The 21,587-nt window shown below is 38.5% G+C and overlaps 1 long non-coding RNA gene across 6 annotated transcripts in view; it reads left to right on the top strand.

The window, feature by feature from the left end:
* LOC137226700 (uncharacterized) overlaps window positions 1-21,587 on the top strand; it is a 123,357-nt gene that overhangs the window by 59,981 nt on the left and 41,789 nt on the right. Inside the window, exon 7 of one of the 6 annotated variants that reach the window (XR_010944476.1) lies at window positions 16,838-16,930. The exons of 4 other annotated variants lie outside the window; for them this stretch is intronic. This is a non-coding gene — a long non-coding RNA (uncharacterized lncRNA). Of the gene's footprint in view, window positions 1-16,837; window positions 16,931-21,587 lie in introns of those variants that run through there. One more of the 6 variants, XR_010944480.1, reaches the window with a different exon arrangement.

Here is a 21,587-nt window from a genome sequence, read left to right as displayed (position 1 = left end):
TCCATGTCTTGGCTATTGTAAATAGTGCTGCAGTGCATGTTTGGGTTTGGGTGCATTTGTCTTTTTGAATTCTGGCTTTGTGCAGATGTACACCCAGAAGTAGGACTGCTGGATGATAAGGTAGCTCTATTTTTGCTTTTTAAAGGCATCTCCATACTGTACTTTATAGTGGCTGTTACCAGCTTACATCTCACCAACAGCATAGGAGGGTTCCCTCTTCTCCATGTCCTCTCCAGCATTTATGGTTTGTAAACTGTTTGATGATAGCCATTCTGACTGTGCGAGGTGATATCTTGTTGTAGTTTTGATTTGCATGTGTCTAATAATTCGAGATTTTGAGCATCTTTGCATGTGTTTTTTTTAAACACTGAGAAAAAGTTACAGTTGACATTGGCTTTTTGAAAGTCTGACTATTTTGAATTTTTGCTCGATAACTACCACAGGACATTTGTTAAGGGCAGGTGTCATTTACACCCTGGCAGTCCTTGTGAATATTAAGTGCCCATAAGCACATGTTTTAAAGTTGCTGTTGTGGAAATGGGCACAGATGGTAGGATTTCCTTCATGCCCCTCTCTGGTTACTTGGGTAACCAGACCCACTGTGGAAGACGGGCTCCTGGATTGTAAATTAGTGTGGGCTGTGGCAGAACAAACACCCAAAATCTTCTGTTTTGTTACTTCTTGTTTTTGTTTTTTCTTTTTTATTGAAGTAAAGTTGATCTAAAGTACTCTGTTTGTGGTAGGCGTACAGAATCTTGTTCAGTTATGTATATTCATATGTCTGTTCATCTTCAGATTCTTTTCCCATATCGGTCATTAGAGAGTGTTGAGTAGACTTCCCTTTGTTATGCAGTAGGTCCTTGTTGATAATCTATTTTATATGTATTAGTGTGTAAATATTTTCCCCAGCCTCCTGATTTATTCCTTCCACCCACCTTTGTCATTGGGTAACCATAAGTGTGTTTTCTAAGTCTGTGAGTCTGTTTCTCTCTCTTATTTTATTTGTTTGGCTGTACTGTGAGGCATGTGTGATATTAGTTCTCCCAACACCAGGGATCGAACCCATGCCCCCTGAAGAGGAAGCTTGGATTCTTAACCATTGGACCACCTGGAAAGTCCGTTTCTCTCTTGTAAATTAGTTCATTGGTATCAATTTTTAAATTTCAGCTATAAGTAGTATCTTATGATATTTGACTTTCTCTTTCTGACTTACTTCACTTAGTATGATTATCTCTAATTCTATGATGCTGAAAATGGCATTCCTTCATTCTTTTCACTTCTGAGTAATATTTCACTGGGAACATGTACCGCTTCTTTATCCGTCCATCTGCTGATGGATATTTTGGTTGCTTCCATGTCTTAGACATTGTAAATTGTGCTGCGGTACACATATGGGTGCATGTGTGTTTTCCAATTCTGGTTTTCTCCTGTTATACGCCTGGGAGTGGGACTGCTGGATCATATGGTACCTCTAATTTTACCTTGTAAAGGCACCTCCATACTGTTATTTATAGTGGCTGTTACCACATTAGATCCCAACAGCAGCATAGGAGGGTTCCCTTTTTTCTACAACCTCTCAAGCATTTACTGTTTGTAGACGTTTCAATGGTGGCTATTCTTACTCATGTGAAGTGATCCCTCATTGTAGTTTTGATTTCCATGACGCTAATAATACAGGAATTAGAGCATCTTTTCAAGTGCTTTTCTTTTAAACAGTGTAAAATTTACCTATTGAAATAGGATCTTGAAAGTCTGTTCCTTTGGAATTTATTTTGCTTACCTACCCGTGGACATTTCCTGATTGTGGGTGTCATTTACAGCCCAACAGTTCTTCTGAATATTAAGTACCCATAAGCATTGTTTTTAAAGTTGCAGTTGCAGGAAAGGGCAACAAGGCAGCGGAATTTATTCATACTCAACTCGATTGCTAGGGAAAACAGAGGCTTAGTGGAATTCCTCTTCCGAGGTTGTAAATTGGAGTGTAAAGTGCCAGGACAAATACCCAAAATCTTGTGTCACATTACTTCTTGTTGAATTTACTTTTTATTTCTGATCAGAGTAAATTTGATTACAATGTTGTGTTTGTTCTAGGTGTACAGAACCTGGTTCATTCACACATATACATATATCTAATCATGTTTAGATTCTTTCCCATGTTGGTTATTAGAGAGTTGAGTAGACCTCCCTTGGCATCCAGTAGGTCCTTCTTGATTATATATTTTATATGAATTATTAAATGCATGTTAACCCCAACATCCTAATTTTTCCATTCCTTTCACCTTTTTCAAAGTCTGTATGGGTCTTTCTCAGTGGAAATATGTTCATGGGTATCAATTTTTAGATAACACTAGTAAATGATGTCATCGGATATTTGTCTTTCTTTTTGTGACTTACTTTACGTAGTATGATTACCCCTAGGTTCATCAGTGGTGCTGCAAAAGACATTGTTTCATCTTTTCCATGGCTAATATTCAGTTGTGTACATGTACCACTTCTTTGTCCATTCATCTGTACTTGGACATTTTGCTTGCATCCATTTCTGGTTATTGTAAGTATCGCTGAAGAGCACATTTGGGTACCTGTGTCTTTCTGAGTTCTGGTGTTCTCGGGTTACAGGCCCATTAGTGGTTTGGTAGGATCACATAGTAGCTCAATTGTTACCTTTTAAAGGCACCTTCATTCTGTTCTGATTAGTGGCTGTTACCAGTTTACATCCCAGCAACAGCATAGGGGTGTATCCATTCTCGGAAACCCATTCAGCATTGTTTGCAGACATTTTTTTTCTGATGGCCATTCAGACTATTGTGAGGTGATACCTTTTTGTAGTTTAAATTTGCATTGCCCTAATAATTTTTGATGTTCAACATTTTTTCGTGTCCTTTAAAAAAAACAGGAAATTTACCTCTTGAATTGTCTTCTCCAGATTTTCTACTGTTTTGCATATTAATGTTCATTCCTGACCTCAGGATATTTTTTGAGGGCAGGTGTCATTTAAAGCCCTGCAGTCCTTGTGAATATTAAGTGACCAATAGCACTGGGATTAAAGCTGCTGTTGCGGAAATTGGCCACAAGGCGGCAGATTTCTACATTCCCAGCTTTGGTTACAAGGGCAGGAGAGCCTTCCTGGAAGTTGTGTTCCTAGGTTGCAAATTGTAGTGGAATGTTCCAGGACAAACTCCCCAAAGCTTATGTCTCCTACTTATGTTTGTTTTTTAAATTTTCTTTATGTTTTTTATCGGAGTAAATTTTTTTTAAACTAGATCCTTACTCTATCTACAATTTCCCCATTCTTCTTCGCCTTTTATATTTATTTAATTTATTTATGGCTGTGTTGGGTCTTCGTTTCTGTGCGAGGGCGTTCTCTAGTTGCGGCAAGTGGGGGCCACTCTTCATCGCGGTGCGTGGGCCTCTCACTTATCGCGGCCTCTCTTGCTGCGGAGCGCAGCCTCCAGATGCGCAGGCTCAGTAGTTGTGGCTCATGGACCTAGTTGCTCCGTGGCATGTGGGATCCTCCCAGACCAGGGCTCGAACCCATGTCCTCTGCATTGGCAGGCAGATTCTCAACCACTGGGCCACGAGGGAAGCCCCTATCAGAGTAAATTTTATTACAGTGTAGTGATTCTCTGGGTGTACTGATTCTGATCAATTTTTCATACATATATCTGTTCATCTTTCGATTCTGTTACCATGCAGGTTATTACAGAGTGTTGAGTAGACCTCCCTTGGTATTTGGTAGGTGTTTGGTGATTATATAATTTATATGTATTAGTGATTACATAATTTATATATTTTATATAAGTTTATATACATATAACATACATTAGTGTATATATGTTAACCCCATAATCCTAATTTATCCACCCTCCCACCTTTCATTTTGGTTAACCATTTGTTTGTTTTATACGTCTCTGTGTCCTTTCCTTTGGAAATATGTTCATTGGTAGGAATCTTAAGATAACATCTATAAATTATATTATAGGATATATACCATACACTTTTGACTTAACATAATATGATTATTTCTAGACTCACCTGTAGTCATGAAAACGGCATTGTTTTCGAAAGCTAATCTTCCATTAGGTACCTGTGCCACTTATTCTTCGTCCATGCATCTGTTGACTGACACTTTGGCTGCTTCCATGTCTTGCCTATTTTGAATATTGTTGGAGGACAGCTTTGTCAGCCTGTGTCTTCTTGATTCGGCTCTTCGGTGATAGGCCCAGTGGTGGGCGTGCTGGTTCGAATGGCATCTGAATTTTTACTTTTAAACACAGCTCCTTTCTGTTCTCATTACTGGCTCGTAGCACTGTATATCTCACCAGCAGCTAGAGGGTACACAGTTCTCTAAAACCCCTTCAGGATTTATCGTTTGTAGACATTTTGCTGATGGTCATTTGACTGATGTGACTTGAAAACTTTTCATAGATTAGATTTGCATGAATCTAATAATTCCTAATGTTGAACTTTTATCCATTTTCCTTTTTTGAAAAAAAGAGTTGTAAAACTTACCTCTTCATACTACCTTTTTGAAGAATTTGCCAGTTGTGAATTATTTTTGGCCATTCCCTACCTCAGGACATTTTTGAGGGCAGGTGTGCTTTACAGCCCTGAGTCCTTGTGAATGTTAAGTGACCGTTAGCTGTGGGTTTAAAGCCTCTCTTCCCGGAAACGGCCAAAGGCAGCAGCATTTCTACATTTCCAACTCTGGGTTTTGGGGCAACAGAGCCTTCCTGGAAATCGTGTTAGTAGGCTGCAAGTTAGAGTGGAATGTGCCAGGGCAAACACCCAAGAGCTTATATCTCCTTACTTCTTGTTTGTTTTTTAAATTTAATTTTTATTTATTATCACAGCAAATTTGATAAAAATGTTGTTTAGGTGTACAGAATCTGATTCATTATATCTATGTATCTAACTATTCATCTTTGGATTCTTTCCTGTGTAGGTTATTACAGAGTGTTGAGTAGACCTCTCTTGGTATTCCATAGGTATTCTGTGATATATATTTCATATGTATTAATACATGTCTGTTAACCCCCATATCCTAATTCATCCATTCCTTACACTTTTCCATTTGGTTAAACATAATTTTGTTTTCTTAATCCATGTGTCCCTCTCTTGGAAATAATTTCATGGTATCAATTTTTAGGTAACACCTATAAGTGATACCACCAAACTGTTTTTCGGTTTCTTCCTTACTTCAAATTGTGTGTTTATCTCTAGGTCCTTCTGTGGTGGTACACACGGCACTGTTTCATTCTTTTCCATGGCTAATATTCCATGTGTACATGGACGAGTTATTTGTTGTGCATTTTTCTGTTGATGGACATTTTGGTTTCTTCCAAGTCTTGGCTATGTTAAATGTTGCTGCAGAGCAGGATTGCCAGCCTGTGTCTTTTTGATTCTGGTGTGCTCAGGTGATAGGTGCATCAAAGGGCCTACCAGATAACATAGCAGCTCAATTTTTCCCGTTAAACGCACCTCCATTATGTTCTCACTACTGGCTGTTACCAGTTTACATCCCTCCAGAAGCTAGAGGATACGCAGTTCTCTAAAACCCCTTCAGCATTTATTCTTTGTAGACTTTTTGCTGATGATCATTCTGACGGCTTGGAGGTGAACGTTTCTGTAGATTGGATTTGCATGGCTTTATTAATTCCTGATGTTCAGCATTTTTTCATACCCTCCTTTTTTAAAAAAATAAAAAGGAAAAGACAAACTGTGCATAAAATACGCCTCTTGAAATTGTGTTCTTGAAATGTGGAGGTCTTTTGAATTTCTTGGTCAGTTTACAACCCCAGATTTGTTTTGAGGGCAGGTGTCATTTACAGGCCTGCAACTGTTTTGAATATTAAGTGACCATTAGTGCTGGGTTTAAAGCTGCTGTTGTGTGAAACGGCCACAAGGCGGCAGCATTTCTCCTTAACAAATCTGGTTATGAGGGCAACAGAGCCTTAATGGAAGTCGAGTTCTAGGTTGTAAATTAGAATGGAATATGCCAGGAAAAAGCCCCTTAAGTTTAGGTCTCACTACTTCTTCTTCGTTATATTAATTTTTATTTTTTATCACACCATGTTTGATTACAATGGTTTCTTTGTTCCGCCTGTGCAAGATGTGGTTCTTTCACACATCTACATATATCTATTCTTCGGATCCTTTCCCCATGTAGGTTATGACACAATGTTGAGTAGTCTTCTCTTGGTATTCCGTAGGTCTTTGGTGTTTATCTATTTCACCTGTGTTTGTATATCTCTGTTAACCCCAATATCCTAATGTATTAAAGCTTCACACTTTTCCATTGGTGAAACATAAGTTTTTAATGAATCTGTGATTGCCTTTCTCTGTGGAAACATCTTCACTGGTATCAATTTTTAGGTAACACTTATAAGTGATACGATAGGATATGTGTCTTTCGCTTTCTCACTTACTACAAGTTGCGTGATTACCTCTAGACTCATGTACGGTGCTGCAAATGGCATTGTGCTGTTTTTTTCCTTGGCTAATACTCCATCTGTACATGTACCACTTCTTCTTTGTCCATTCATCTGTTGATGGACTTTTTGGTTGCTTCCATGTCTTGGCTATTGTAATACTGCTGCAGTGCAGATTTGCCTGCCTGTGTCTTTCCAATTCTGTCTTCTTAGGTTATAGGCCCAGGAGTGGGCCTGCTGGATCATATCATAGCTCAATGTTTACCTTGTAACGGCACCTCCATTCTGTTCTCATTAGTGGCTTTTACCAGGTTACGTCCCACTTAAAGTTGAGGGTATGCACTTCTCCACAACCCCTTCAGCATTTACTGCTTTTAGTTTTTTTGCTGATGGGTATTCTGACTGGTGTAAGCTGATACCTCTTTGTGGTTGCATTTGCATGCGTCTCATAATCCCTTCAAATTGAGCTTTCAGGCACGTCCTTTGTTTTTCAGTGAGCAGAGCTTACCTCTCCAAATTGTTTTCTTGAAGTCTGTGCCACATTTGGAAGTATTTTGGCCATTACCTCCCTCAGACATGTTGAGGGTAGGTTTCATTTACAGCCCTCCAGTACTTGTGCATATGAAGTGACGATTAGCACAGGTTTTAAAGCTGCTGTTGCAGGTAATGGCCAGAGGGCGGCAGCATTTCTGCTTTCTCCACTCTGGTAACTATGGAAACAGATCTTCCTGCCAGTGGTGTTCCTCAGTTATAAATTACAGTGGAATGTGACCAGATAACCTCCCAAAAGCTGATATATCCTTACTTATGTTTTTTAATTGAATTTATATTTTTTAGTGGAGTAATATTCCATTCTGTACATGAACCACTTCCTTGTGCATTTCTCTGTTGATGGACATTTTCGTAGCTTCCAAGTGTTGGCTGTGGTAAATATTGCTGGAGTGCAGGATTGCCAGCCTGTGTCATTTTGATTCTCATCCTCTCAGGTGATAGGACCAGCAGTGGGTATGCTTGATTGCATGGCAGCTCAATGTTTACCTTTTCAAGGCACCTCCTATTTTTTATTTCTGTTAAACAAAAAAGAAAAAAAAAACTGTGAGTACAATAAACCTCTTGAAATTGTCTCCTTGGAAGGTTGACCTCTTTGGAATTTTTGGTCGATTTTCGACCCCAGGATTTTTTTTGAGGGCAGTTGTCATTTACAGGCCTGCAATGAGTGTGAATATTTAGTGACCATTAGCACTGGTTTTAAAGCTGCTGTTGTGGGAAACGGCCACAAGGCGGCAGCGATTCTCCATTCCCAAATCTGGTTACTAGGGCAGCAGAGCCTTTCTGGAAGTCATGTTCCCAGGTTGTAAATCAGAATGGAATGTGCCAGGAAAAACCCCCATAAGTCTATGTCACATTACTTCTTGTTCGTTGTTTTTTTTAATTGGGGTAATGATTACAATATTGTCTGTCTTAGGTGTACACAATCTGGTTCATTTGTACATTATATATATATATAGATGTACAGATCCTCTTCCCATGTAAATTATAGCAGTGTGTTCCGTAGACCTCCCTTGTATATGGTCAGTTTTTTTGATATATGTATTTAATATGTATTTGTACACGTATGGTAAACCTGATCTTAATTTATCCATTCCCCCCATCTTTCCTTTTAGATAAGCAGTTTTTTTCTAACTCTGTGAGTGTCTTTCTCTGTGGAAATATGTTCATTTGTGTCAGTTGTTAGATAACGCCTATAAGTGATATCATAGGATATATGTCTTTGCTTTCCGATTTACCTCATGTTCTGTGATTATCTCTAGGCTCATTTATGGTGCCACAAAGAGCAGTGTTTCATTGTTTTCCATGGCTAATATTCCATTGTGTACATGGACCACTTCTTTATCCATTCATCTGTTGATGGACATTTTGGTTGCTTCCGTGTCTTGGCTATTGTGAAAATGGCTGCAGTGCAGCTTTTACAGCCTGTGTCTTCTCGACTTTGGTCTTCTCAGGTGAGAGGCTCACCAGTGGGCCTGCTGGATGGAATGGTGGTTCAATTTTTACTTTTAAATGCAGCTCCTTTCTGTTCTCATTATTGGCTTTACCACATTACATCTTGCCAGCACCTAGAGGGTACACAGTCCTCTAAAATCCCTTCGGCAATTATTGTTTTTTGACTTTTTGCTGATGGTAGTTGACTTGTGGGAGTTGAAACCTTTTTGTAGATTAGATTTGCATGAGTGTAATAATTCCTGATGTTGAGCTTTTATCCATTTTCCTTTTTTTGAAAAACAGTAAAAGTTACTACTTCATACTATCTCCTTGAAACATTTGCCTATTTTGAATTTTTTTGCCATTCCCTACCTCAGGACATTTTTTGAGGGCAGGTGTCCTTTACAGCCTTGGGTCCTTGTGAATGTTAAGTGAGCCTGAGCTGTGGGTTTAAAGCCGCTCTTGCGGGAAACGGCCACAAGGCGGCAGCATTTCTACATTTCCAACTCTGGGTTTTGGGGCAACAGAGCCTTCTTGGAAATCGTGTTAGTAGGCTGCAAATTAGAGTGGAATGTGCCAGGGCAAACCCCCAAGAGCTTATATCTCCTTACTTCTTGTTTGTTTTTTAAATGTAATTTTTATTATCACAGTAAATTTGATAAAAATATTGTGTTTGTTCTAGGTGTACAGAATCTGGTTCATTATATCTATGTATCAATCTATTCATCTTTGGATCCTTTCCTGTGTAGGTTATTACAGAGTGTTGAGTAGACCTCTCTTGGTATTCCATAGGTATTTTGTGATTATATATTTCACATGTATTAGTACATGTCTGTTAACCCTCATATCCTAATTCATACATTCCTTACACCTTTCCCTTTGGGTAAACATAAATGTGTTTCCTGAATCCATGCGTGTCCTTCTCTTGGCAATAATTTCATGGGTATCAATTTTTAGGTAACACGTATAAGTGATGTCATAGGATGTCTGTCTTTTGATTTCTTTCTTACTTCAAGTTGGCTGATTATGTCTAGATCCTTGTATGGTGCTGCCAACAGCACTGTTTCATACTTTTCCATGGCTAATATTCCATTGTGTACATCGACCACTTCTTCTTGGTGCATTTTTCTGTTGATGGACATTTTGGTTTCTTCCAAGTCTTGGCTATGTTAAATGTTGCTAGAGTACAGGATTGCCAGCCTGTGTCTTTTTGATTCTGCTCTACTCAGGTGATACTCCCATCAGTGAGCCTACCAGATCACATGGTAGCTCAATTTTTACCTTTAAACGCACCTCTGTTCTGTTCTCATTACTGGCTGTTACCAGGTTACATCCCACCAGCAGCTAGAGGGTACGCAGTTCTCTAGAACCCCATCAGCATTATTCTTTGTAGAGATTTTTGCTGATGATCATTCTGACGGCTGTGAGGTGAACGTTTTTGTAGACTGGATTTGCATGGCTTTATTAATTCTGATGTTTAGCATTTTGCCATGCCCTTTTTTTTTAACAGAATAAATGAAAGAGAAGACAAAACGTGTGTAAAATATGCCTCTTGAAATAGTCGTTTTGAAATGTGCATGTTTTTTGAGTTTTTTGCTCGATTTATGACCCAAGGGTTTGTGTAGAAGGCAGGTGTCATTTACAGGGCTGGAATTATTTTGATTATCAAGTACCCATTAGCGCTGGGTTTATAGCAGCTGTTGTGTGAAATGGGTACCAGGCGGCAGCAGTTCTCCTTTTCCAAATCTGGTTACTAGGGTAACAGAGCCTCAATGGAAGTCGTGTTCTAGGTTGTAAATTAGAATGGAATATGCCAGGAAAAAGCCCCTTAAGCTTATGTCTCACTACTTCTTGTTCGTTTTTTTAATTTAATTTTTATGTTTTATCACAGCAACTTTGATTACAATGTTTTGCTTGTTCTAGGTGTGCGAGATGTGGTTCCTTAACACATATAAATATATCGTTCTTCGGATCCTTTACCCATGTAGGTTATGACACAATGTTGAGTAGTCTTCCCTTGGTATTCCGTAGGTCTTCGGTAATTATATATTTCACCTGTGTTTGTATATCTCTGTTAACCCCAATATCCCTATGTGTCCAATCCTCACACCTTTCTATTGGTGAACCATAAGTTTGTTTAATGAATCTGTGATTGCCTTTCTCTGTGGAAATATCTTCATTGGTATCAATTTTTAGGTAACACTTATAAGTGATATGATAGGATATGTGCCTTTTGCTTTCTCACTTACTACAAGTTGCATGATTACCTCTAGACTCATGTATGGTGCTGCAAATGGCATTGCGTCATTTTTTTCCTTGGCTAATATTCCATCTGTACACGTACCAGTTCTTCTTTGTGCACTCATCTGTTGATGGACTTTTTGGTTGCTTCCATGTCTTGGTTATTGTAATACTGCTGCAGTGCAGATTTGCCTGCCTGTGTCTTTCCAATTCTGTCTTCTTAGGTTATAGGCCCAGGAGTGGGTCTGCTGGATCACATTGTAGCTCAGTGTTTACCTTGTAAAGGCACCCACATTCTGTTCTCATTAGTGGCTCTTAGCGGGTATGCACTTCTCCAGTTTTTACTTTTAAATGCAGCTCCTTTCTGTTCTCATTATTGGCTGTTACCACTTTACATCTCTCCAGCAGCTAGAGAGTATACAGTTCTCTAAAATCCCTTCAGCATGTATTGTTTGTAGACTTTTTGCTGATGGTAGTTGACTTGTGTGAGTTGAAACCTTTTTGTAGATTAGATTTGCATGAGTGTAATAATTCTTGATGTTGAGCTTTTATCCATTTTCCTTTCTTTTGAAAAAGAGTAAAACTTACCTCTTGTTGTTTGTATTTTTGCTAATGTTTGTTTTCTTGTTGTTTGTATTTTTGCTAATGTTTATTCTGCCTTGTGTGAGCTGATACCTCTTTGTGGTTGGATTTGCCTGCGTCTCATAATCCCTTGAAATTGAGCTTTCAGGCATGTCCTTTTTTTTCAAGCTGCGAGTAGAGCTTACCTCTCCAAACTGTTTTCTTGAAGTATGTGCCATATTTTCAAATATTTTGGCCATTACCTCCCTCAAGACATGTTGAGGGCAGGTTTCATATACAGCCCTCCAGTACTTGTGCATATGAAGTGACGATTAGCACAGGTTTTTAAAGCTGCTGTTGCAGGTAATGGCCAGAGGGCGGCAGCATTTCTGCTTTCCCCACTCTGGTAACGATGGAAACAGACCTTCCTGCCAGTGTTGTTCCTTGGTTATAAATTAGAGTGGAATGTACCTAGATGAACCCCCAAAAGCTGATGTCTCCCTACTTATGTTTATTTTTTTAATTGAATTTATATTTTTTAGTGGAGTAATATTCCATTCTGTACATGAACCACTTCCTTGTGCATTTCTCTGTTGATGGACATTTTCGTAGCTTCCAAGTGCTGGCTGTGGTAAATATTGCTGGAGTGCAGGATTGCCAGCCTGTGTCCTTTTGATTCTCATCCTCTCAGGCGACAGGCCCAGCACTGGGTATGCTTGATTGCATGGCAGCTCAATGTTTACCTTTTCAAGGCACCTCCATTGTGTTTTCATTACTGGCTCTTACCACGTCCCACTTAGAACCGAGGGTATGCATTTCTGCACAACCCCTTCAGCATTTTTTGTTTGCAGAAATTTTGCTGATGGCCATTATGACTGGTGTGAGATGACAGGTTTTTGTAATTTGCATTTGCATGTCTTTAATAATTCCTAATGTTCAGCATTTTTCCAGGCATTTTTTATTTCTGTTAAACAAGAACAGAAAAAAAAACTGTGAGTACAATAAACCTCTTGAAATTGTCTCCTTGGAAGGTTGACCTCTTTGGAATTTTGTGGTCGATTTTCGACCCCAGGATTTTTTTTGAGGGCAGTTGTCATTTACAGGCCTGCAATGAGTGTGAATATTTAGTGACCATTAGCACTGGTTTTAAAGCTGCTGTTGTGGGAAACGGCCACAAGGCGGCAGCGATTCTCCATTCCCAAATCTGGTTACTAGGGCAGCAGAGCCTTTCTGGAAGTCATGTTCCCAGGTTGTAAATTAGAATGGAATGTGCCAGGAAAAACCCCCATAAGTCTATGTCACATTACTTCTTGTTCGTTGTTTTAATTTTTTTAATCGGGGTAATGATTACAATATTGTTTGTCCTAGGTGTACACAGTCAGGTTCGTTTGTACATTTTATATATATATATACACACACACACACACACATACAGATCCTCTTCCCATGTAAATTATTGAAGAGTGTTCTGTATACCTCCCTTGCTATATGGTCGGTCTTTTTGATATATGTATATAATATGTATTTGTACACATATGGTAACCATGATGTTAATTTATCCATTTCCCCCACCTTTCATTTTAGATAAGCATAGTTTGTTTTCTAAGTCTGTGAGTGTCTTTCTCTGTGTAAATATATTCATTTTTGTCACTTGTTAGGTAACATCTATAAGAGGTATCATAGGATATATGTCTTTTGCTTTCCGACTTACCTCATGTTCTGTGATTATCCCTAGGCTCATCTATGGTGCCTCAAAGAGCAGTGTTTCATTGTTTTCCATGGCTAATATTCCATTGTGTACATGGACCACTTCTTTATCCATTCATCTGTTGATGGACATTTTGGTTGCTTCCGTGTCTTGGCTATTGTGAAAATGGCTGCAGTGCAGCTGTTGCAGCCTGTGTCTTCTCGATTCTGGTCTTCTCAGGTGAGAGGCTCAGCTTTGGGCATGCTGGATGGAATGGTGGCTCAGTTGTTTTTGTTTATGGTGGGTTTTTTTTTTGCGGTACGCAGGCCTCTCACTGTTGCGGCCTCTCCCGTTGTGGAGTACAGGCTCCAGAAGCTCAGGCTCAGCAGCCATGGCTCACAGGCCCAGCCGTTCCGCAGCATGTGTGATCTTCCCGTACCGGGGCACGAACCCGTGTTCCTGCATCGGCAGTTATACTGTCAACCACTGCGCCACCAGGGATGCTCCAGTTTTTACTTTTAAATGCAGCTCCTTTCTGTTCTCATTATTGGCTGTTACCACTTTACATCTCTCCAGCAGCTAGAGAGTATACAGTTCTCTAAAATCCCTTCAGCATGTATTGTTTGTAGACTTTTTGCTGATGGTAGTTGACTTGTGTGAGTTGAAACCTTTTTGTAGATTAGATTTGCATGAGTGTAATAATTCCTGATGTTGAGCTTTTATCCATTTTCCTTTCTTTTGAAAAAGAGTAAAACTTACCTCTTCATACTTCTTCTTACCTCTTCATCCTTGAAATATTTGCCTGTTTTGAATTTTTTGGCCATTCCCTAGCTCAGGACATTTCTTGAGGGCAGGTGTCCTTTGCAGCCCTGAGTTCTTGTGAATGTTAAGTGAGCCTTAGCTGTGGGTTTAAAGCTGCTCTTGTGGGAAACAGCCACAAGGCGGCAGCATTTCTACATTTCCAACTCTGGGTTTTTGGGCAACAGAGCCTTCCTAGAAATCATATTAGAAGGCTGCAAATTAGAATGGAATGTGCCAGGGCAAACCCCCAAGAGCTTATATCTCCTTACTTTGTTTGTTTTTTAAATGTAATTTTTATTCATTATCACAGTAAATTTGATAAAAATATTGTGTTTGTTCTAGGTGTACAGAATCTGGTTCAGTATATCTATGTATCAATCTATTCATCTTTGGATCCTTTCCCGTGTAGGTTATTACAGTGTTGAGTAGACCTCTCTTGGTATTCCATAGGTATTTTGTGATTATATATTTCATATGTATTAGTACATGTCAGTTAACCCTCATATCCTAATTCATACATTCCTTACACCTTTCCATTTGGTTAAACATAATTTTGTTTCCTGAATCCATGCGTGTCCTTCTCTTGGCAATAATTTCATGGGTATCAATTTTTAGGTAACACGTATAAGTGATGTCATAGGATGTCTGTCTTTTGGTTTCTTTCTTACTTCGAGTTGGCTGATTATGTCTAGATCCTTGTATGGTGCTGCCAACAGCACTGTTTCATACTTTTCCATGGCTGATATTCCATTGTGTACATCGACCACTTCTTCTTGGTGCATTTTTCTGTTGATGGACATTTTGGTTTCTTCCAAGTCTTGGCTATGGTACATGTTGCTAGAGTGCAAGATGGCCAGCCTGTGTCTTTTTGACTCTGGTCTACTCAGGACATAGGCCTACCGAGGGGCCCACCAGATCACATGGTAGCTCAATTTTTACCTTTAAACGCACCTCCGTTCTGTTCTCACTACTGGCTGTTACCAGGTTGCATCCCACCAGCAGCTAGAGGGTACGCAGTTCTCTAGAACCCCTTCAGCATTTATTCTTTGTAGAGATTTTTGCTGATGATCATTCTGACGGCTGTGAGGTGAACGTTTTTGTAGACTGGATTTGCATGGCTTTATTAATTCCTAATGTTGAGCATTTTTCCATGCCTTTTTTTTTTTTTTTTCCAGTATGCGGGACACAGGCTCAGGACGCGCAGGTTCAGCGGCCAAGGCTCACAGGCCCATCCGTTCCATGGCATGTGGGATCCTCCTGTACCGGGGCAAGAACCTGTGTGCCCTGCCTCGGCAGGCAGACTCTCAACCAGTGTGCCACCAGTGAAGCCCCATAACCTTTTTTTTAACAAAAAAAAAGGAGACAGGAGACAAAAGGTGCGAAAAATATGCCTGTTGAAACTGTCCTTTTAAAATTTGCATGTCTTTTGAGTATTTTATTCGATTTACGACCCAAGGATTTGTTTTGAGGGCAGGTGTCATTTACAGGGCTGGAATTATTTTGATTATCAAGTGACCATTAGTGCAGTTTTTAAAGCTGCTGTTTTGAGAAACACCCACAAGGTGGCAACACTTCTTCTTTACCAAATATGGTTACGAGGGCAACAGAGCCTCAATGGAAGTCGTGTTCTAGGTTGTAAATTAGAATGGAATATGCCAGGAAAAAGCCCCTTAAGTTTATGTCTCACTACTTGTTTTTTTAGTTTAATTTTTATTTTTTATCACAGCAACTTGGATTACAATGTTTTGCTTGTTGTAGGTGTGCAAGATGTGGTCCTTTTACACATATACATATATCTATCCTTTTTTGGATCCTTTTCCCGTGTAGGTTATGACATAATGTTGAGTAGTCTTCTCTTGGTATTCCGTAGGTCTTTGGTGATTATATATTTCACCTGTGTTTGTATATCTCTGTTAAACCCAATATCCTAATGTATATAATCCTCATACCTTTCCATTGGTGAACCATAAGTTTGTTTAATGAATCTGTGATTGTCTTTCTCTGTGAAAATATCTCCATTGGTATCAATTTTTAGGTAACACCTATAAGTGATATCATAGGATATGTGTCTTTCTCTTTTGACTTAGTACAAGTTGCGTGATTACCTCTAGACTCATGTACGGTGCTGCAAATGGCATTGTGCTATTTTTTTCCTTGGCTAATATTCCATCTGTACATGTACCAGTTCTTCTTTGTGCACTCATCTGTTGATGGACTTTTTGGTTGCTTCCATGTCTTGGTTATTGTAATACTGCTGCAGTGCAGATTTGCCTGCCTGTGTCTTTCCAATTCTGTCTTCTTAGGTTATAGGCCCAGGAGTGGGCCTCCTGGATCATATCGTAGCTCAGTGTTTACCTTGTAAAGACACCTCCATTCTGTTCTCATTAGTGGCTCTTACCAGGTTGAGTCCCACTTAAAGTTGAGGGTATGCTCTTCTCCACAACCCCTTCAGCATTTATTGTTTGTAGATTTTCGCTGAAGGTTATTCTGAATGGTGTGAGCTGATACCTCTTTGTGGCTGGATTTGCATGCATCTCATAATCCCTTGAAATTGAGCTTTCAGTCATGTCCTTTTTTCCTTCAAACTGTGAGTACAGCTTACCTCTTTAAATTGTTTTCTTGAAACATGTGCCACATTTGGAAGTATTTTGGCCATTACCTCCCTCAAGACAATTTGAGGGCAGGTTTCATTTACAGCCCTCCAGTACTTGTGCATATAAAGTGACCATTAGTACAGGTTTTAAAGCTGCTGTTGCAGGTAATGGCGAGAGGGCGGCAGCATTTCTGCTTTCCCCACTCTGGTAACTTGGGAAACAGACCTTCCTGCCAGTGGTGTTCCTTGATAATACATGAGGGTGGAATGTGCCTGGATAAACCCCCAAAAGCTGATGTTTTCTTACTTATATTTGTTTTTTAAATTGAAACCGTAATCCTTACGCCTAACTTAATTTTCTTTTTTTTTTTGGATTTTAAAAAATATTTTTCTGGGGTTAAAACAAATTAGAAGAACAACAAAATAAAACAAAGTAACCTGAGTGTCCCTCAAAAATCTAAGTCTGAAATACTTGGTACTTCTGTTCTATGGATTGTTATGTAGTCTATAAAAAGTTTGAGAGCTAAGTCTGTTTTTCTACAGTGAGAAACATGATGTTCCAGATGTAAGGAACACCTGGATAAAATAAGAAAGCTACACATTATGCTGGTTGTTTCAGGGAGTGGGAAAGGATGGCAAGTAGTAAAATATCTTTTCCTTTAATCTTTTTAAATTTCTCTTGTTACAAAGAACTTGAACTATAATTGCACTTTAAAAAAGTAACAATGGAAATTTAACAGAAAAAAAATATATTGTGTGTTTAATTACAGTTCATAGAATTATTATCCCTGAATCATAATTCTGTTAGTACACCAGTATAAGAACTATTTCTTAATATTTAGTTGAGAACCAATTCCTTCTGTTTTTGAGAATAATTCTCTAAAATCATTTCCAGTAATGGCACTTTTCCCCCAATCAAAGGTTTAACAAGGGAGACGCAAGCAGACTAATCATGAAAGCACAAAGCAATACAACAGCAACAAAAAAATGTCTTACTTCCAATAACAGCTCAATTTAGAAGAGGTTTTATGTATTCAGAACAAAAGCATTCCTCCTTGACTTTCTAACCAGTCAAAATCTGTGTATTCTACAGAAAATCTGTGATGTTATTCCCACAAAAGTACCCTGTACTGCTTCTGCCTCCATTAGATTTCCTAAACAGTAGTGTTTTAATGTACAGGTTAAAAACAAAATCCTAATATGATTTATTTATAATGTGTGTGTTGTCTTATCTTAGTGTCTAAAGTCTTCTCCATGGCTGGACCCCAAATAATATTCCTTTACATGCTAAGTGATATCTGGAGACTGGAAGAGGTTTAATAAATACCCTAACCCTAAAGCATACCCTAACCCTAATCCTAACACTTACCCTAACCCTTACACTAACCCTAACCCGTATCCTAACCTATACCCCAACCCTAACCAGTATCCGTACCTTAACCTGTATCCTAACCCGCACCCTAACCCTAACGTAACATGTACCCTAATCTTAAACTGTAAGCTAACGCTAACCCATAACCTAACCCTAACCTGTACCCTAACCCTAACCCAGACTCCAACCCTAACCTGGAACCTAACTCTTAACACATACCTGTAGCCATACCCTAAACTGTACCTTAACCCTAAACCATACACTAACCTGTACCCTAACCCATACCCTAACACTAACCTGTAGCTGTACCCTAACGTGTACCCTAAACCATAACCTAATCGTAACCCTAACCCATGCCCTAACTCATTCCCTAACTAATACGTCATACCCTGTATCCTAACCCTAACCCGTAGCCCTACCCTCACCTGTACACTAAGGCATAGCCTAACACTAACCCTAACCCATACCAACCCGTACCCTAACCCTAAACTGTACGCAAACCCTACACTAACCCATACCCTAACCCGTACTCTAAGCCCTAATCCTTACCCTTAATTTTTTTTTAATATTTGAAAAAATATTTTTCTGGCATTAAAACAAATTAGCAGAACAACAAAATAACAAAGAAAGTAACTTGAGTGTCCTTCAAAAAGCTAAGTCTGAAATACTTGGTACTTCTCTTCTATGGACTGTTATGTAGCCTATAAAAAGTGTGAGAGCTAAATCTGTTTTTCTACAGTGAGAAACATGATGTTCCAGATGTAAGGAACACCTGGATAAAAAAAGAAAGCTACACATTATGCTGGTCGTTTCAGGGAGTGGGAAAGGATGGTAAGTGGTAAAATATTATCTTTTCCTTTAATTTTTTAAAATTTCTCTTGTTACAAAAAACTTGAACTATAATTGTACTTTAAAAAAGTAACAATGAATATTTAAAAGAAAATATATAGTGTTTAATTACATTTCATAGAATTATTATTCCTAAATCATAATTCTGTTAGTACACCAGTAAAAGCATTATTTCTTAAAATTTAGTTGAGAACCATTTCCTTCTGTTTTTGAGAATAATCCTCTAATCTCATTTTCAGAAATGGCACTCTTCCCCAAATCAAAGGTTTAACAGGGGAGATGCAAGCAGAATAATCATGAAAACACAAAGCAATACAACAGCAACAAAAAATTTCTACCTTCCAAAAACAGCTCAGTTTACAAAAGAATTTATATCTTCAAAACAATAGCATTCCTCCTTGACTTTCTAACCAGTCAAAATCTGTGTATTCTACAGAAACTCTGTGATGTTAAAATCACAAAACTGCCCTTTACTGTTTGTGCCTCCATTAGATTTCCTAAGCAGTAGCGTTTTAATGTACAGGTTAAAAACAAAACCATAATGTGATTTATTTATAATGTGTGTGTTCTTTGTTTTATCCTAGCGTCTAAAGTTTTCTCCATGGCTAAACCCCGATAATATTCCTTTACATGCTAAGTGATATCTGGAGAGTGGGAGAGGTTTAATAAATACCCTAACCCTAAAGCGTACCCTAAACCTAAGCCGTACTCTAACCCTAACCCATAACCTAACCCTAAACCATAACCTGTACCCTAATCTTAACCTGTACCCTAATCCTAACCTGTAGCCATACCCTAACCCATACCCTAATCCTAATGCTATCCCTAAGCCTAACCTTAACCTGTACCCTAATCCTAACCTGTACCCTAACCCATACCCGTACCCTAAACCCTAATCCTTACCCCTAACTGAATTTTTTTTTATTTAAAAAATATTTTTCTGTGGTTACAACAAATTACAAGAACAACAAAATAAAACAGAAAGTAACCTGAATGTCCCTCAAAAAGCTAAGTCTGAAATACTTGATAGTTCTGTTCTATGGACTGTTATGTAGCCTATAAAAAGTGTGAAAGCTAAATCTATTTTTGTACAGTGAGAAACATGGTGTTCCACATGTAGGGAACACCTGGATAAAATGAGAAAGCTACACACTGTGCTCGTTGTTTCTGGGAGTGTGAAAGGATGGCAAGTGGTAAAATATTATCTTTTCTTTAATCTTTTTAAATTTCCCTTGTTACAATGTACTTGAATTATAATTGTACTTTAAAAAAGTAACAATGGAAATTTAAAAGAAAAAAGTATATATTGTGTGTTTAGTTACATTTCATAAAATTATTATCCCTGAATCATAATTCTGTTAGTACACCAGTACAGAGATTATTTCTTACTATTTAGGCGAGAACCATTTCCTTCTGTTTTTGAGAATAATCCTCTAATCTCATTTTCAGAAATGGCACTCTTCCCCAAATCACAGGTTTAACAAGGGAGATGCAAGCAGAATAATCATGAAAACACAAAGCAATACAACAGCAACAAAAAATTTCTACCTTCCAAAAACAGCTAAATTTACAAGAGGATTTTTATCTTCAGAACAAATGTGTTTCTCCTTGACTTTCTATGAGTCAAAATCTGTGTATTCTACAGAAAATCTGTGATGCTATTCCAATGAAACTACCCTTTACTGTTTCTGCCTCAATTGGATTTCCTAAGCAGTAGTGTTTTAATGTACAGGTTAAAAACAAAATCCTAATGTGATTTATTTAAAATGTGTGTGTTCTTTGTTTTATCCTAGTGTCTAAATTCTTCTCCATGGCTGGACCCCAAATAATATTCCTTTACGTGCTAAGTGATATCTGGACAGTGGGAGAAGTTTAATAAATACCCTAACACGAAAGCGTACCCTAACCCTAACCCATACCCTAAACCTAAACCTAACCTGTACCCTAAACCTACCCCTAACCCAGAACCTAACCCTAAACCACACCCTGACCCTAACCCGTACACTAACCCATTATTTAACCTTAACCCGTAGGCGTACCCTAACCCTAATTCTTACCCCTAAATTAATTTTTTTGTATTTTACAAAATATTTTTCTGGTGTTAAAAACAATTAGCACAACAACAAAATAAAACGGAAAGTAACCTGAGTGCCTCTCAAAAACTAAGTCTGTAATACTTGGTACTTCTCTTCTATGGACTGTTATGTAGCCTATAAAACGTGTGAGAGCTAAATCTGTTTTTATGCAGTGAGAAACATGATGTTCCAGATGTAAGGAACACCTGGATAAAATAAAGCTACACATTATGCTGGTCGTTTCAGGGAGTGGGAAAGGATGGCAAGTGGTAAAATGTTACCTTTTCCTTTAATCTTTTTAAATTTCTCTTCTTAAAAACAACTTGAATTATAATTGTACTTTTAAAAAGTAACAATCGAAATTTAAAAGAAAAAATATATATTGTGTGTTTAGTTACATTTTATAGAATTATTATCCCTGAATCATAATTCTGTTAGTACACCAGTATAGAGATTATTCCTTAATATTAAGATGAGAACCATTTCCTTCTGTTTTTGAGAATAATTCTGTAAACTCATTTCCAGTAATGGCACTCTTCCCCAAATCACAGGTTTAACAAGGAAGATGCAAGCAGAATAATCATGAAAACACAAAGCAATACAAAAGCAACAAAAAATTTCTATCTTCCAAAAACAGTTCAGTTTACAAGAGGATTTATATATTCAGAATAAAAGCATTCCTCGTTTACTTTCTCACCAATCAAAATCTATGTATTGGGTTTCCCTAGTGGCGCAGTGGTTGACAGTCCGCCTGCCTATGCATGGGACACGGGTTCGTGCCCCGGTCCGGGAGGATCTCACGTGCCGCGGAGCGGCTGGGCCCGTGAGCCATGGCCGCTGAGCCTGCGCGTTCGGAGCCTGTGCTCCGCAACGGGAGAGGTCACAACTGTGAGAGGTCCACATACCGAAAAAAAAAAAAATCAGTGTATTCTACAGAAAATCTGTGATGTTATTCCCATAAAACTACCCTTTTCTTCTTTTTCCTCCATGAGATTTC

The sequence above is a fragment of the Pseudorca crassidens genome, chromosome 6 (assembly GCF_039906515.1).
Source record: "Pseudorca crassidens isolate mPseCra1 chromosome 6, mPseCra1.hap1, whole genome shotgun sequence".
In the NCBI taxonomy this organism is placed as follows: Eukaryota; Metazoa; Chordata; class Mammalia; order Artiodactyla; family Delphinidae; genus Pseudorca; species Pseudorca crassidens.
This window is presented reverse-complemented; position numbering and strand designations above follow the sequence as displayed.